This window comes from Euprymna scolopes, chromosome 11, assembly GCF_053919585.1.
Source record: "Euprymna scolopes isolate OS-2025 chromosome 11, ASM5391958v1, whole genome shotgun sequence".
In the NCBI taxonomy this organism is placed as follows: Eukaryota; Metazoa; Mollusca; class Cephalopoda; order Sepiida; family Sepiolidae; genus Euprymna; species Euprymna scolopes.
Window position 1 is genome coordinate 88810181 of NC_136492.1, and position 17884 is coordinate 88828064.

The window sequence follows — 17884 nt, forward strand, 5'->3', positions numbered from 1 at the left end:
ACAAAGAATGTCTTACCTGTGACGTACATAAGTTATTAAAACCGTAAATCCCGTAAAATATTCGAGTAGTATTGACTTATATATAAAAATAAAGTGGTTCTTCACTATAGCACCCAGATTAAAAAAAAAATTCGTACATCCTGACGAACAGACAATTTAGCACAACAGAAAATTTCATAAATGTATTGAGTCCGTTTTTTTTTAAATTAGAAAAACGGACTTGTGCAGTATCCTACCCAAGAAATAAGGTAATTGTATAGTATAGTACCCATATGAAAAACAAAGGGAATCTTACTTGCAACGTACATAAATGTAATCAAAACCGAAAATTATGTAATATGTTTGAGTTGTATGACATTTATATGAGAAATAAGGTGTTTCTTTACTATAGCACTCTGATGTAAAAACAAACAAACTCTTACTTGTGGCACACAGAAAAGTTAGCACAAGAGAAAATTATATAAATTTATCGAGCAGTTTTATCTATATCTTAGAAATGACGTACTTGTACATTATCCTACCCAAGAAATAAGGTTCTTGTGCAGTATAGTACTTATATGAAAAAACAAAAAAGTCATACCTGTGACGTGCATAAAAGTTATTAAAACCGAAAATTACATTATATATTCGGGTAGTATGACTTTTAAATGAGAAATAAGGCGCTTCTTCACTATAGCACTCTGATGTAAAAACAAACAAACTCTTACCTGTGACATACAGAAAATTTACCACAACAGAAAATTATGTAAATTATTTAAAATATTTGTTGTACATTACCCAACCTTGGTAAGGAATTTTTTTTTTCCATATACGTGCTGTAAAATTCCTGTCCTAGGAAAGGTACAATTATTTCATACAAATAATACCCGTCATAGGATAGGTAAAATATTCCTTTGCTCAAGATATCAAATGATACATAGACATAAAAAAGTATCTATATTAAGAATAACAGGCATGTTCAAAAGTTTTCTTATTGCCTCATACGGTCCTTAGCAATGCCGGGTGGCCTTGCTAGTATAATAATAAGTACTGTTACAAGAACAGAAGTCTGTTCTTGCAAGTGAGTAAATATGAAATAGGATAGTCAAGGATTCGAATTTGCGAAGCTAAATTTGGAAATGAGAATTCTAATCATAAGTTAAAATAAATACAGAATGTTATTGAAAATAAGGAATGTGGAATTGCCGTTGCTTAACTCACACAAAAGTTAGATATCTGTTTATTGAAAAATGAATGTAATGATGAAATTTGTTTCTGTTATAAAAATGAAAATTAAAATAAGGAATTTAAAAACGGACAATGGAAAATGTTATTTGTAAAGTGGGTTACGAAAATTAGGTTAGAGGGTCGGCTTTGTAAGAAACACATGAAAACAATGCATGCTTAAACACGGAGGCATGTCATCCCATGTGTTCTGAGAGACATATGCTGGTCATGCAGTGACGTCATGAGTTATGAATTTAGTGAGAAAGTCAGAATCAGAATCAGAGTTAGAAGAAGCGAGGTGAGTTAGATCAGTCAGTGGAGAGAAGCAGAGAGGTTCAGCCCGATTCTCCCTTAGAGTCAAGGCACCCTCTGGAAGTGAGAGGGTTTTAGAAATAACCATGTAACAACTTTGAATCCCTGAAATACAAAATCATGTCCGACCGGTCGAAGAAGAAATAAACGTATCATCATGTGTTTTTATAACAGCTGTCTTCTGTGCTCATCATTACATCGAGAAAGGTAACGTGTTTATATTATATGTACAACTGTCAAAACATAAATGTCAAACGCATTCTCGGTCTATCTATCAAAAATCTCCTTCTAGTTGAATTACAGGCTTGGTGCTAATGTAGTAACATGTACACTGTGTATTATATATATATATATATATATATATATATATATACAGAACTGTCTCTCTTTATATATACCCTGTTTATGTCTCCAATATGCTATCTCCACAAATATGAACATCCAACAATATGAACACTCCTAAGACTGTCTCTATCACTCTAAGACTTTTACTAATATGAACAACAACAAATATATAAGTCGTCATCTAAATAAGAACAACGAAATATACTCACAATATAATACGCACATATTGGGTACCTTCAAAAATAACACTCACTATATAATAGTACGAAATCTGTATAAATCAAAATATCATATTTAAGCATATTTTACGACCGTGCAATGACGGGCGGCCTGCTAGTGTATATATATATATATATATATATATATATATATATATATATATATGTATGTATATATATATATATATATGTATGTATATATATATATATATATATATATATATATATATATAAGGAAGGAAAGACCGAGGAGTTAGCACTGACAAGACCTTCACTGTATAAGTGCGAAGAGACCTGGGACCTAGGGGAGGCTTATTGCCAATCAAATTCTTGTAAAGACCAATGACCACTGTCAACAAGAAATCAATGGCAAGCAGCTGTTGCAATAATGCAAATTTACGAGTATCTGCATATGTTATCGAAAGGGGTGAAGAGTACTGGAAAATTTGGGATGTCTTGTTGTCACTCAGCGTCCAGGGAATACCACAGGCTATATTCAATGACATATTTGATGACCTGTGTGAAAGCTCTCTGTGAGCCAATAATAATAAAACTAATACGTTCTTAAAGAGTCATGAAATCTTTTATAAAATCTAACCCAACTCTCACATTAAAATTAGTTTAAAAATGAAACGAAAAATGAATTTCAGTACAACACGTCAGTATATCATTTATTACTCATAGGATATATATTGCATTTCTTTAAAATATCTTAATATGTACATAACTTTATTATGTCATCAAATTTGTGCGCTATTTCATGTAAGTAGTGTATTTCCGTCTTGCCATTAGAAGGAAAATATAATTGAAGTAAAAACCTGTTCCAATAATAATAGCCAAGGATCATTTAATTATTACTCTTTGATTTTATTACATTTTTCGCCATCTCAATCAATTATTAAATGCATTTTAAATTCTTTATAATCAAAGAAGAATTAACGCCAGGAAAGAATTTCTCTTCATGCAAATATTTGACTTTCAAAAGTAGATCTTCTGCTGATTTAATGACCCTAAACATTCTCTCCATCGCTCCCTTCACATATATATATATATATATATATATATATATATATATATATATATATATATATATATATATATATATGTGTGTGTGTGGGTGAGAGAGAGAGAGAGTATTTTACATCTGGACAAATGGCATGTTTATAAATGCTACTTACAAAGGACAATTTTGATTAATATATGTAAACTCTGCAAACAATTCGCGGGGAATCTACTTTCTAATTTTGTGAAACGTTGTCAGCTTTTGGTAATGGTGATAAGCAGTTTTATGATTTGAGAACATTCTCATTAGCAATTATTCAACGTATACAGTATACTTCTTTGTGAAATCAAATCTGATTTATTCTGTTAATGTGCTATTAAAAAGGGACAAACACTGGTAGAATACGAAAAAGTTTTTACGTGTATAAGTGGAATTTACTTTTCGTTATTAAAGCTATATCAGTTAAATGAATTGGGAAACTTGTACTTGATTCTCTATTACTAAGTAAGAATGCTTATCTTATGCCTGTCCGATGCGAAATATACTAGTATTCTATTAATGGGTTATGATATCTTTTCATGATAAGTATATTACTTCAACATATACGGAAAGATTCGCGGTGACATACCGGTTCCCGTTAGCTCAACGAAGTTAAGCAACGTTGAGCCTGGTTAATACTAAAATTGGTGAGCATTTAGAAATTCCACGTGCTGTAAGTTCTTTCCACTTATCCTGCCATTGTTCTCAGTCGTCATTGACTTTTCCTTGCCACTGGTCTCAAGTAGTGCAGATTCTGGAGATGTGTGGTTGAGCAGTAACTATTGCCTCATAATTAAACGCACAGCTTAACCCACTGTCTTTCGATACCAAACGTAGGTGTCTTTTCTTTCATATTACTTTAAACTAAATTACTATACTAATGTACGTTTTTACATAACTATTTAAGACTAATGTACTATATTTCAATGCTTAATTGAGCGGTTAATGTAGTATGATTTTTGTTGTATTTATACTATCTTCCCAGGCATTACTTCCAAATTTTATGGAGACGGAGAGTAGTATAGCATCAGTTTTGTTGCTATAAGTCTATCGTTTAAAGGGTTCACTTTTAGGAAGTATGTAGTATACGTTCGTTCCTTATAACATTATCCTCTAAATCAGAGTTAGCAGGGGTAAATGTACCCCTAGGGGGTAAAAATTAATATAGTCGAAGGTAAATAATTGAAGTAACTGATAATTTAAATGTAATTATTTCCTTTCAGCGTGGGTCATATGTAAGACATACAATACAAATTTAATTCATAATTTTCTATTTAGAAAAGGTTTGATTTTTTTTCCAAAATGTAAACAATAAGAAGTTTGTTTTTTTTACCTTATTTTTGCGGTCATTTTATTATGACTATGGTTATTTTTTTGCGTGTGAGTAGAGGGTAAATTGAGAAACACATAAAGCTGAAAAGTGAATTATAGAGGAAACGGTTGAGAATGACTGCATTGCCTGGTTTTATTTTGTTGTGGATAGTGTAGAATATGTTCGCTCGTGGTGATACTATTCTTCCAAGCTAGCAAAAGTATACAACCAAAAAGAGAATATATTTACTAGTATACTAGCTGGCGGCCCGGCGTTGCCCGGTCGTACAATAGGCTTAAACATGATTTCTTATTGCAGATTGCGAATGAATTATTATAGAATCAATCTTCTACTGATTATTATATATTACGAGGAATAATTTGCCCGGTGGACTAATTTGAAAAAGAAAATAATTAAAAAATAATCATGATAATATCGTTCATCAAATTCCGTCTGTGTTTGTTTACAATACTAGGTCAGCTGATATTTGGGTTTGACGATGAATGTCCTGGACAGTCCTTTCTGATTAAGGTGTAGTTTAAAAATATGTAAACGAAAGAAATTATTTCCGGCGATTTTAAATGTTTCTTCTACTTTTATCGTAAATTGAACTTATTAATAATAAAAAATTAAAATAAAATAATGAGGTTAACCTGGGTTTGGACAGGGGATCATTCGATCTTTAGTAAAATGCTCTACCACTAAGTTATATCTCCAGATTATAATAAATTATGTGTTTTTTAAGGAAGAAGTGATTTGCTAAGATTTTATTATCTCCCTTGAGCGGTGTAACGTCAAATATTTCACTACAATATTTTTTTTATTTATAAAAGAGAAAGGCTATTTTCATGATCTGATTTTTTTTTAAATTTCCGATACGATTTCTGTACATCACATACCTAATAACATTGCCAGACATATAAATTAGCTCCGTGTGAAATTTGTAAAATAGGCTCAGTCGTTCGGAACTTCTGAGGGAACTCCCACACACATACAAAGTGACTATTATATATATATATATATATATATATATATATATATATATATATATATATATATATGTTAAGTGCTGAGACAATATGTTGATTAAAGATGGCGGTGAAGTAGCAGTGCAGTCCCGACACTGAATGTGAAGTAATGTCCAGTAACACAGATGGCGGCGAAACTCAAATGCGGTTCGTGACGTAGAAAACGGCTAACTGATTGAATCCAAAATTCGGCAATTATTATAGTAACTTTGGAAGCTTTTCATTGGTTGATTATTATAACTTGTGGTTATAAAAACGATCGTCGAAATCATTGGTGTCATACCGCCCCCCCCCATTAGGAGTCAAAAACATTTAACACATCCACTTTTTTGATATAATGGAAAAATCCTTTCGGATTCAATTTGGTTTGACTACCGTCGACAAGTTCGACAAAATGACTGTGGATTAAAGTTTGAATCGAACTTAATAAAATCAGATTCCTTGATGATAACGGGTGCTGTAGCACTGCAGTCTACAAGGAGATTTTTTTTCCGTTTGTGGTATTGTCAAAGTTACCTGTGAATAGAATGTATGTTTTTCATCAAAGTTCTCAACGCTTATTTTGGAGCTTTTACATCGACATTGGAAACTTTTGTGGTTGGGTCGTCCACAATTATAGCAGATAATTCTATTCTTTTTCTTGGAAAAATTACTTTTGGGAAAAACATTACGGTAGGTGCGTAATTTGGTGGTGTTTGTTTTCGAGAAGCATTTTTTAACTTCATAATGTTGCTGGAGTTATTATTGTCCACGAGCATCCGGTTCGTCTCTTCGTAACTGCGCAATGCCACTTTAAATTCACTGAAATTTATTGGTCTGTCTTTTTGCGTTATAACAGTTGTAAATGGTTTTAAATCGTCTGGAGGTCCCTTGCGGTTCATTGATATCAACAAGCTATCGCTTATTATTTCACCTGAGAGTGACAAAGAAGTCTTACTCAGAAATATATTTCTTAAAAGATAAACACCCGTTTATTTTATAAAAAAAATTCGCGTTACAGTTTTGGCTTCAAATGTATTTATACATGTTTTATTCTTCAGATTTCACTCAGCGCTTCTAATGGATATAAACAAAAAAAAAAGACTACCCAGATTATATATATATATATATATATATATATATATATATATATATATATATATATATATATATATATATATATATATGAGGAATTAATGTTTGCCGAATTCTTATAATGCATTATAAACTGTAGCAATGTATCACGTCGAATAAAAGTATGGAATTAGACCTCCTACCTAAGAGACATGCTTATAATTGTTTAATGTTGACAGATTTTCATTCATCGTTTTGTTCACGTCACGAAAACGGTGCTTACCTTTGGCGATTAGGGCGAATCGCTATGAAGCAGCTGAAATGGAATGATACAGCGATGGTCCTTCAGAGACTGGCAAGAAATCGTAGGGAGTTTTTCACTTACAAAAACTGTAGGCATCGGCTGATCATAACAATTAGAAACAAAGCAAGAAACTTTTTCTCTCTCTCGTTACGTTAGTTTGGATGGTAGCGAAGCGCCATCTGCGGGAATCATGCTGTCTATCCGACGGTAAACTATCAGGACATGTCGTTAAGTAAAAACAAGAAAGGAAATCCTTGCTGCGCAATCGTCAAACACGTTCAAGTGAGTAGGAAGAGAAACAAAATGATCAGGTGGTTTTAAAACTAAAACGACATGATAAATGGGATTTCTCTCCTTAAACTAAAGAAGAGTCAAGCATAAAATGAACCATCTTGCTGAGGAAGACGTCAATAATCCCAATTAGAAGCATCTCAATATTTTTTATAAATTACATGACTTGCGGGCATGGAACGAACAATCTTGACAATTTAGAAGAAACATTAAAAACGGTTATTTATATTTTTTTAATGCGGATACAAGAAAAGCATGATTTTGACTGTAATTAAAGAAAGATAAAATAATCTATATTAATAAAACAGTAGATGTATTATGTGTGTCAGCGAGTAAAAGGAATTGTATACCAAAAATGGATTAAAACACGTAAAATCTTTGTTTGAATGGATAAATAACGGCTATAGACATATGTTGACGAGTTGAAATGCAAAATGTTCATTTCAATTTGCCGACATAGTTCGATTATTTTTCTGCATAAGCATATTCGTTTAAAATTTGACGTGGTTTAAGATTTAAATTTTTGGAATCTATCTGTTGATAGCGCAAATGGTAGGGAACAAGGCTGAAGCGCTAAAAGTTTTTGTTCCGATTCAAGATGGACCCAAGATATTTTTTAAATCTTTTGAAATCAGTGCTATATATTAGGTCCAATAAAGGATTCAAGAGAGAATTAGCTCTCTAATAATAAATACGAAATCTGCAGGAATTAAAATATATTTAAGCATATTTTACGACCGACCCTAGCTACTTATAAATAAATTGAAGATTGAAATTAATGCATTTTATTAATATAGCCATAAGTTTAAAAATATTTATTTGATGATACATATATGTTTTTAGACTTTTTCTCTCTCCCTCTATCCTTATATATATATATATATATATATATATATATATATATATATATATATATATATATATATATATATATATACTTGCTGTACCTGGCCACGCATTGCTGTGGTTCAGTTTGTTAAAATGGAACACATTCCTCAAGAAAAATTGCATTTTGTTCGTTTATTTACTTTTATTATTTTTTGCACTTTTTTAATCAATAAAAGTTGTTATTTTTTCCCCCCAAAAAAAGATTAATTTTTTACCATAAATTGTTAGGTGATAGTTGTTTTTTCAGGAAAACTTGCACTTTTTTTATTAAAGAAATTTGTCAGTAAACGTTTCTCTTTGAAAACGGAAGTTTTATTATAAAAAGAACAGATGAATGCTTTACATGAACACTGTAAATAGTTATGTGAAAGCAGAGAAAAATTTGATCCTTTTTTTCAAGAGAATGTACAAATTATTTTTTAACAGATGTTCAGAAAATAAACAGAAAAATACTTCAATCATTAATCATGCAAAAAAAATAATAAAATTTTGATTTAGTGTTTCAACATAATGCTTATAAATTACGATAAAACTTGCTAAGTATGCGCTGTTTTACGGTTGTTGTAAAAATGGAACGGAAACTTAAATTTCGCTTCGTTTTAATCTTTCTTAATTTTGTAATTGTGTCCCCCTCAAACGAATATAATCAAAACAGTAACATTCAACAATTGTACTTTATGTATATAAAACACAAAATATTTATTTAAAAAAAAAAGTTAATAACGAAAGGGAAATAATTCCATTTTTAAACGAAAAAGTCAGTTTGGTATATTTTTTTGTTATTTTTTACATAAGTCAAGCTTACCATTCACATTGGAAATGTCGACATTTAGAGGTTGTAGAATAAACACTCCAATCTAGTAGATGTATCAGATTTTTTACACCCTTATCACGAAACTGCGAATAAAATATAAAAATCTCATAATTTCTCTTTTAAAAGTGGGTTGTTTATTTTCTTTATGGATTATACTTCCAAAATAAACCAATAAAGTTGTTTTAAAAGTAAGAGAAATATTTTTTTTATTTTTTAAAAACTAATGAATTTTATGAACTCAATATTTTTCAATTGTTAAACTTTAAAAATCTATCAAATTTTTTCTATATATTCTATTTTTACGATATTTTCAGGGTCAATGTGAAATTTTATGCCCTTTCCAATAAACCGAATATAATATTTTAGACAAACGTTTTTTTTTTAATTCAGGCTCCCCATTTTCAAGTGTCTATTAAAAAGTAAATAATTTATTTACTCACCAAAATTTTATATATCACAAATTGAAGAGAAAAGGTCAATAAGTAATATATTCAAATTTAAAACAAAAAAGTAGTGTTTTTTAGAAATTTACCTGTAAAGTTCGAAGTTTAAAACCTTTTTTTAAACCACGCTGTTTGTTTTTTTCTTTTATTTTTATGAAACCTTGGTCCTTGCTCTTTTAATTGAAAAAAATTAGGGCTTGAATTACATTTTTCGAGTAGTTATAAGCTTGGAAAGACAGGAGGTCGAATAATTCACGCCTCCCATTTTGAAATGTCTATTAAAAAGTAAATAATTTACTCACCAAAGTGTTATATATCACAAATTGAAGAGACAACGTCAATAAATAATGTATTCAAATTTAAAACAAAAAAGTAGTGTTTTTTAGAAATTTACCTGTAAAGTCCGAATTTAAAAAAAAAAACATCTTTCGATGAGTTATAAGCTTGGAAGAACGGGGTGGAATTATTCACTATTTTTCACGAAATTCCTGACACACCTACCAATCTACCCATGTTAAGAACGGCTTTCGGAATAGACACCCATAACTTTGCCAGCATACCCGAAAAGCTATAAAAGTTGATGTGTCGAATGTGAACGATGAGTTGGACGTAATGTAAAAATGTACCGAATTTAAAAGGGAACGAAATTCAAATTTCCGTTCCATTTTTACAACAACCGTAAAGCAGAGCATTCTATGCAAATTTTACCTAACTTACTGTATTAATGCTATTCTTTTTAAACAAAAAAAATATTTAGGTTTGGCTATAAATTCCTAAACTCATTTCACCCTAAATAATTTAGGTGACTGAAATAGTAATCTAATTGAATCTTTAATTTCCTGAATAGTATGCGAGAATCCATTTTTCTCCGAGTTATATCGAATTCATTATTACGGACTTTAGGGGCTTTTTTTGTAATGTTACTGTAAAAATTATGTTTTATTGTTACAAATTACGATGCTTTAAAAAAAGCAAAAATAAATTCTTGCATTTTTTATTTACTACTGTAAACCATAACTTAAATAAAGGTATTTTTTGTTTGAACAAAATAAAACATTTTACTAAGAGTTAAGTAAAAATAATTAGTTCATTATATTCTGCCATCATTATTTGATAAATACTGCAATTTTCATTAAAATTGGTTAATTTCCTGATTTTTTGGGTGAATATTTAAGTAAAGGGAGGGGTCAAAATGTTTATACACTTTGAGCGTCGGCATTCATTTTATCTGTACCTACCATTTTTGGATGAATATTTGATATGAAAGCGACTGTGTGGTTAATTTAAATTAAATCCCAATCACGTTGTTACATTATCAATAATCATGTGATTAAACCCATTGAAAATTTACCGATATTGTACACACATTCTGTTTACATTAAGCCTGTAGTTTTTTTTTAGTGATGCAGTTTTGGCAACTGAGATTTAAAAAACCCCGCGAGATCAGGAGAAAGAAATATCCAGAAAATCGCTAGATTTTTAACTTTTATCATCCGAAATTTTCAAAAATCGTTAATTCCCCCCCCAAAAAAAAAATTCCATATTTTAACTTCCTAGCACAACAAAATTATAAATATAGTATATTCAATATATAAAATGTTCCGTGGTTTTTCACTATATGTTTCTGGAATTATATTGAAGCGATTAGCTCCCTAGAAGGCTTACATATTTTATCGGTTAGTTTTACCTGTTTTTTCAGAGAGGGTATATTTTTTTTTTTGCAGGAAACAAATCATAAACTCAAACTTTTTATAATAAAAGTTAAATTGAAATATACTGCAAATTAAACATCACAATAATGGTGCAACATATTTTGAAATTAGAAAAATAAAAAAAAAATTGTTTTATCATGTTAAAAGTATTTAGGTTGGTAGATAATTAAATTCTACTGTATTAATATCAGTTTTTTTTTTTTGCTGTTGTTTCCATCGTATTTTAAACTAAACTTCGGACGTTGGAATGCCCCCCACCTAAAATGTACTTGGAAAAATCGATTTTATAGCGAGATTTAAGAATGGTTAGCCGAAAAAAAGGTGAAAAACAAAACATATAATGAATAAATAATTGTTACCAAAGGTAATAAATGCTACTTTTTTTACTTACATGAATTAGTTTATTTTATGTTTTAAAGTATTTTCACTTAGAGTTAAGTAAAAATAATTAGTTCATTATATTCTGCCATCATTATTTGATAAATACTGCAATTTTCGTTAAAATTGGTTAATTTCCTGATTTTTGGTGAATTTTTAAGTAAAGGGAGGGGTCAAAATGTTTATACACTTTCAGCGTCGGCATTCATTTTATCTGTACCTAACATTTTCCGATGAATATTTAATAGAAAAGCGACCACGTGCGGTTAATTTATCAATAATCATGTGATTAAACCCATTGAAAATTTACCGATATTGTAAACACATTCTATTTACATTAAGCCTGTAGTGGTTTCTTTTAGTGATGCAGTGTTGGCAACTGAGATTTTAAAAAACCCGCGAGATCAGAAGAAAGAAATGTCCAGAAAATCGCTAGATTTTTAACTTTTATCATCTGAAATTTTCAAAAATCGCTAATTCCCCCCCCCCAAAAAAAACTCCCTATTTTAACTTCCTACCATAAAAAAATTATAAATATAGTATATTCAATATATAAAATGTTCCGTTTCTCACTATATGTTTCTGGAATTATATTGAAGCGGTTAGCTCCCGTATTTTATCAGCTATTTTTACCTGTTTTTTCAGAGAGGGTATTTTTTTTGCAGGAAACAAATCATAAACTCAAACTTTGTATAATAAAAGTTAAATTGAAATATACTGCAAATTAAACATCACAATAATGGTGCAACATATTTTGAAATTAGAAAAATAAAAAAAAACTTTGTTTTAGCATGTTAAAAGTATTTAGGTTGGTAGATAATTAAATTCTACTGTATTGATATAATGTTTTATTTTTGCTGTTGTTTCTTGCTTTTTACAATTTTCGACTAAATACTTCTAAATTTCGTATTTTAAACTAAACTTCGAAGGTTGGAATGCCCACTCACCACCTAAAATGTACTTGGAAAAACCGATTTTATAGCGAGATTTAAGAATGGTTAGCCGAAAAAAGGTAAATAACAAAACAAATAATCAATAAATAATTGTTACCAAAGGCAATAAACGCTACTTTTTTTACTTACATGAATTAATTTATTTTATGTTTTAAAGTATTTTCAAGCGCTTGCAGGTATGTGGGTGCAAAATATCTCCAGATTTCCTAGAATTTCCCGCTAGATTGCAAACGAAATCTCCAGATCTAGCAAGAAAACCGCTACGTGAGAGGAAGCGGTAATAAATAATTGTCCCTAAATAAAAAAAATGGCCTATCTATACAAAGAAACCCACCTATTTATCATAGAAAAATTAAGTATAATGTTATAATTAAAAAGAAATATATAAAAACACACATGGATATAGTAAACATATTATACCAAAACGTGGAAGCCATCCGTCCAGTGGATTTTTAGACAATTAATTGCGAACGAACCAAGAGTTACATTTATATATATATATATATATATATATATATATATATATATATATATATATATATATATATATAATGTTTATATTGTATATGTCCAATTGGCTGTATGGTAATGTATTAGACGTGTTTGTGATACTTACATGTGATCGTGATCACTTTGACTTTGAAAACAATCCCAATCATTAAATATATAAGGTGTTTTCTCTGTATATCTACACTGAGTAAAATTGGCAACGTTAGTAGTATTATGTGCGAGCATAAATATATAAATCTGTTTTTATGTGCGTGTGTGTGTAAAATAAGTTTGACTACCACAAATAATGTATATATATATATATATATATATATATATATTGTACATATATACACATATTAGTTCCATATATTTATATATATATATATATGCCCGTATGTTTATATATATATATATATATATATATATATATATAAGCATATAAGCACATATATATATATACAGTTATGTATGTAGATAAGCAAGTATTAATATTGTAAGTAATGATTTTTTTGTGTGTGTTTTTATTTTGTTTTTGTTTTTTTCATTTTTTACAATCATATTTTAAAACTTGATGCTGAATGCCGGATGGAGAAATCTAATTTCCTGCATGTGTTCTGGATTCATTTGTTTTCTTTAGAGATTTACCTCTCCTCCATATTTAATAGCGATTTTTGTTGTCTTTTTTTTTTAATTGCATGATTTTCACCGGGGCATACACCAGTTTACAGTCGCATGGAAAGACGTCATAAAATCAAAAATAAATCGTACTCTGATTGTGAGAAGTGAAAATTAATGAACCGAAAGATTTATAATGGCAGATGACTATAACTGCATGGTCGTTAACGACGATTATGACGATATTAATAATGATGATGATGATGATGATGATGATGATGATGATGATGATGATGATGATGATGATGACTAGTTAGAGGGAATAAGTAGGGGAAACGGCGGAGGATTAATAGAGAATGAGAAGAAAGAACAAGACTTATGTAGTACACTTTCCCCTCTGGCTGAGTGACAAGACCAGCAGACTGTTCGTTGACAGCGCCAATGTTCAAGGCGAACACACTCGCAATATCAGAATAATAATAATAAATAAAACAAATACGAAGAAAATATCGAGAACATATCTATTATGCATTTTTTTTTACCAAGTCACCTTATTAAATGCGTGCTGGCCTCAATGGCTTCGAATTACCAAAAAAATATATAATAGTATTTAAAATGATACAGATATGAGGAATTTCAATAAATTTACAGATTTTTTCGTAGGTGTTTATTTATGTATAGTACACTAATGAAACGCTAGTCCCCTTCGAAGTTATCTCCTCTGTCTGCAATACACTTGTTATACGGTTCCAACAACTGCCGGAGGGTCTAATGGAAGCCCTATTTTGCGGGCGTCTCAGTTAGCCTCGTCACAGCCTTTTAATAAAGCGATAGCTTCTATGGTTTACATTGGGCTTAGAAAATAACCAAAAGTCAGAAGGAGCAAGGTCTGGACTATAGAGAGGGTGAGAAACTTAATCTTAATACCAATCTTAGTCAAATAGTCTGTGACAAGGATAGATTTATGGACTGCGCCCTTGGGACAAACTTCGCACAAATATTCCGCATCTTCAGTTCCTCACGAATAATCGTGTCTCAGTCCCCAAACTGACATCAAAATGTGTACTTATTGTCTCTATAGACATACAGCGGTCCTTATCCATGAAATTCTTTATTTGGCCAATCAACTCTGATGTTCTGATTTCCTTACTCTTCTCACGCCTCTCATCATCACTCACAGACCCATTGCCTTCCTTTTATCTCTTATACCACTCAAAAACTGATGCTCGATTCATGCAAGATAGTCCAAAAGCAGCCTGAACAAGTCCATACGTTTCCGTGGCATCTAGTTTAAAATACAACTTTATTGCATATCTTTCTTTTAACGTGTCACTGCATCCAGGTTGTACATTTGAAAATCACCAGCTGTGGCTATCAATTCCTGCTGTGGCTGTTCATTTAAACCTTAAATCATAAAAAAAATTGGTCAGTAATCTCATATAGTAATAACATATTGAATTTTCAAGATTCTACGACAATTTAAAATGCCTGTACAAATAAGTCTATAAACTTATTCAAGGCACTTCGTACCTTCTATAAACAGACAGTTGAGTAGTGTATATACTTTATGAATAAAGTTAATTGCGATTCCCTCCTGTACTTCAATTTCTGTCATAGACTAATCAATAAAATGTATCTATATATATGTGATTCGGCGTCCCTTTAGTAATACGCGTGTTTAATTCGATACAAGGATCCAGTTTATTTGGCAAAATTGAATACAAATATGTTTCAATTACAATGCAAGGAAAAGGTATTAGAAGAGGATACAGTAGCTCAGAACCTGTCGAAATTCACCTTGAATTTTTGCGTTTTCAGAAATTGTCCTAACTTTATATTTTTTCTTCCTTCTGCTCTGTATTTTTCCATATTTTCATCCATAAAAGAACTCGGAGGAATATTCACTCCCAGGATCAGATATACCACTACTGCTGCCCGCACACACCGGAAAATATTAAGTGGGAAATAATTGCTTATTAACTCCATAAAGATTTTACATTTTAATTTTTCTATTGTATGTTCAATACTTTACATTTTCACGGCTATAGACCCATAAAGATGGTTCTATAAAAAATCCAATCATTTGAATTCCCTAGCACCGCTCTGTGACTTTAGTTTCAAAGAGAAAGTATTTGAAAATATGGAGACAGACAGATAGCCTTTATATATATATATATATATATATATATATATATATATATATATATATCACTTGCAGCGTCAGTGAAAAAATTTGAACGTTTTCTTAATAACGTAAGATCGCATTTAATTAGTCGATTTCAGTAGTATTTTGAAACACTTCCTCGGTTGAATTCGGTTTGCTTGTGTAAGGAATACACGACGGGATACAATCAAGATATTCCGAACAGATAAATTAAAAATAATATTTTTACTTCTTCTTCAAACCAAGTGATTAAGAGCACGGGCGAATTGATATGTTTACCTTCTCGCAGAACTCCGCCACATTTTTAATTGCTAGGTTTAAACACATACTACTTTATTATTGCGCATGATGTAAATGCTTCAAATAGGTACATATATATATATATATATATATATATATATATATATCGTTGTATCTATCTATCTGAATGATCTTACACGCATCTATACTATTATATAAAAGGAACTTTGTGTGTATGCGTCTTGGCGTGTGAGTTCTTACCATATGGACTGAAAAACGGTTTGGACGATTTTTGTGAAATTTCACACGAAGGTAATTTATGTGTCTGGCAGTTTTCTGAGATTGGTTTTGTGTCGCAATGTCTCCGGTACGTATCGATAATTGAAAAAATCCGATGAAAGAAGGAATAGACGATTTTGACTAAAGTTAAACCCTTACACAGTCTAACATCACAAGTGCATTTGAGAAGTGTTATTACCACACAAGCTGAAAGGCCAAACATATAAAATAAACAGTAGACAATTTTATATAACAGAGGTGCGTTCGAAATTAATGTTTCTGTTTAAAGCACAATTGAATAATTGACTTCTTAATTTTAAACTTAAATTCAAGCCATTATACCCGCACAAGCTATAAGGCCAGCAAATAAAATCTACAGTAGACTATTTGATATGACAGGGGCGCCTTCGAGATTAATGTTTCTGTTTAGAGTACAAGCGTGGTACTTTTGCATTTAAAACTTTAATCCAAGTCATTTTATACAAAAAATGATTTTAGAAAATCAACAGTAGTTTCTCTGCAATGCAATGTAGACTACAATGTATTGTGAACTAAGTCACTGCGATGACTCAACAACTACAGCAGGAAACCAATTGATTTTAAAATGGGAGATTGCACCGATTTCGATTACAATAAAAATGTTTAAGTCTGAAACATTTGCTGATCTTTATTCAATCACAGGAAGCGCTGCTTGTATATATATATATATATATATATATATATATTTCAATACCTACAGATACTTGTGTTTCATCAAACGTACATTTATATATCACTAAATAGATATAATAAATACTTAAAGTAAACAAATCACCAATAAATTAAAAATTAGCGATAAAGTTGCCAAATTGAAACCTAGGGAGGCATATATTCTGCTCAAAGACCACAAATGAGATTTCAATAATAACCCTAGCACCCGCTTAATAAACCTAACTAAACCAGAAATAGGTAGAATTAGCAAAGCAATACTTCTTCGAGTAAACAAACAAATCAAACGAGACCTACAATTAAACCAGTGGGCAAATGCTGTCGAAGCAATCACTTGGTTTAAGAATATAGAAAACAAAAATAAATGTACGTTTATACAGTTCGACACCTTGATATCTGAAGAACTTTTCATTTTTTTGAAAAAATGTAGAAAATAATTCTAGTAAATAAAATCTTTCGTTGACATCTATGCTGATGACACGACCATCTACGGCAAAACATCAAAGGTCGTAAATGATGATGTTCTCTCTGATTCTCTCTCCTCTGATCTTGAGCGCGTGGTACAGTGGGGAAAGAGGTCGCTGGTTACCTTTAATGCATCTAAGACCAAGCTCCTATCCTTACATCATAAACGCTCTGATCCCCATCTGGCATCAATTAAAATGGATGGCTCTCGTCTAAGGGAGGCCCCTGGATTTGATAAGCTCCTTGATTTGACCTTTACTCCTGATCTTAGATGGAACACATACATCAAGTCTATGGCCAAGGTGTCTGGGAAAATGGTGGGATCCTTCTACCGCTCCAGAAGATATCTCACTAATGATGCAATTCTCTCTATATATAAGAGCCAAGTACGTCCAAAGATGGAGTACTGCTGCCACATCTGGGCGGGGGCTGCAAAAAACAGACTATCCTGCCTTGACGGAGTACAAAATAGACTCCGTGACTTGGTGGGGGATGCCCTTTTCTCTACCCTGCAACCTCTTTCCCACAGAAGAGACGGAGCGAGCCTGTCATTGTTCTATCGTTATTTTCATGGCAGGTGCTCGTCTGAGCTCCATTCTCTGCCCCCCCCTCGCCAATCTTT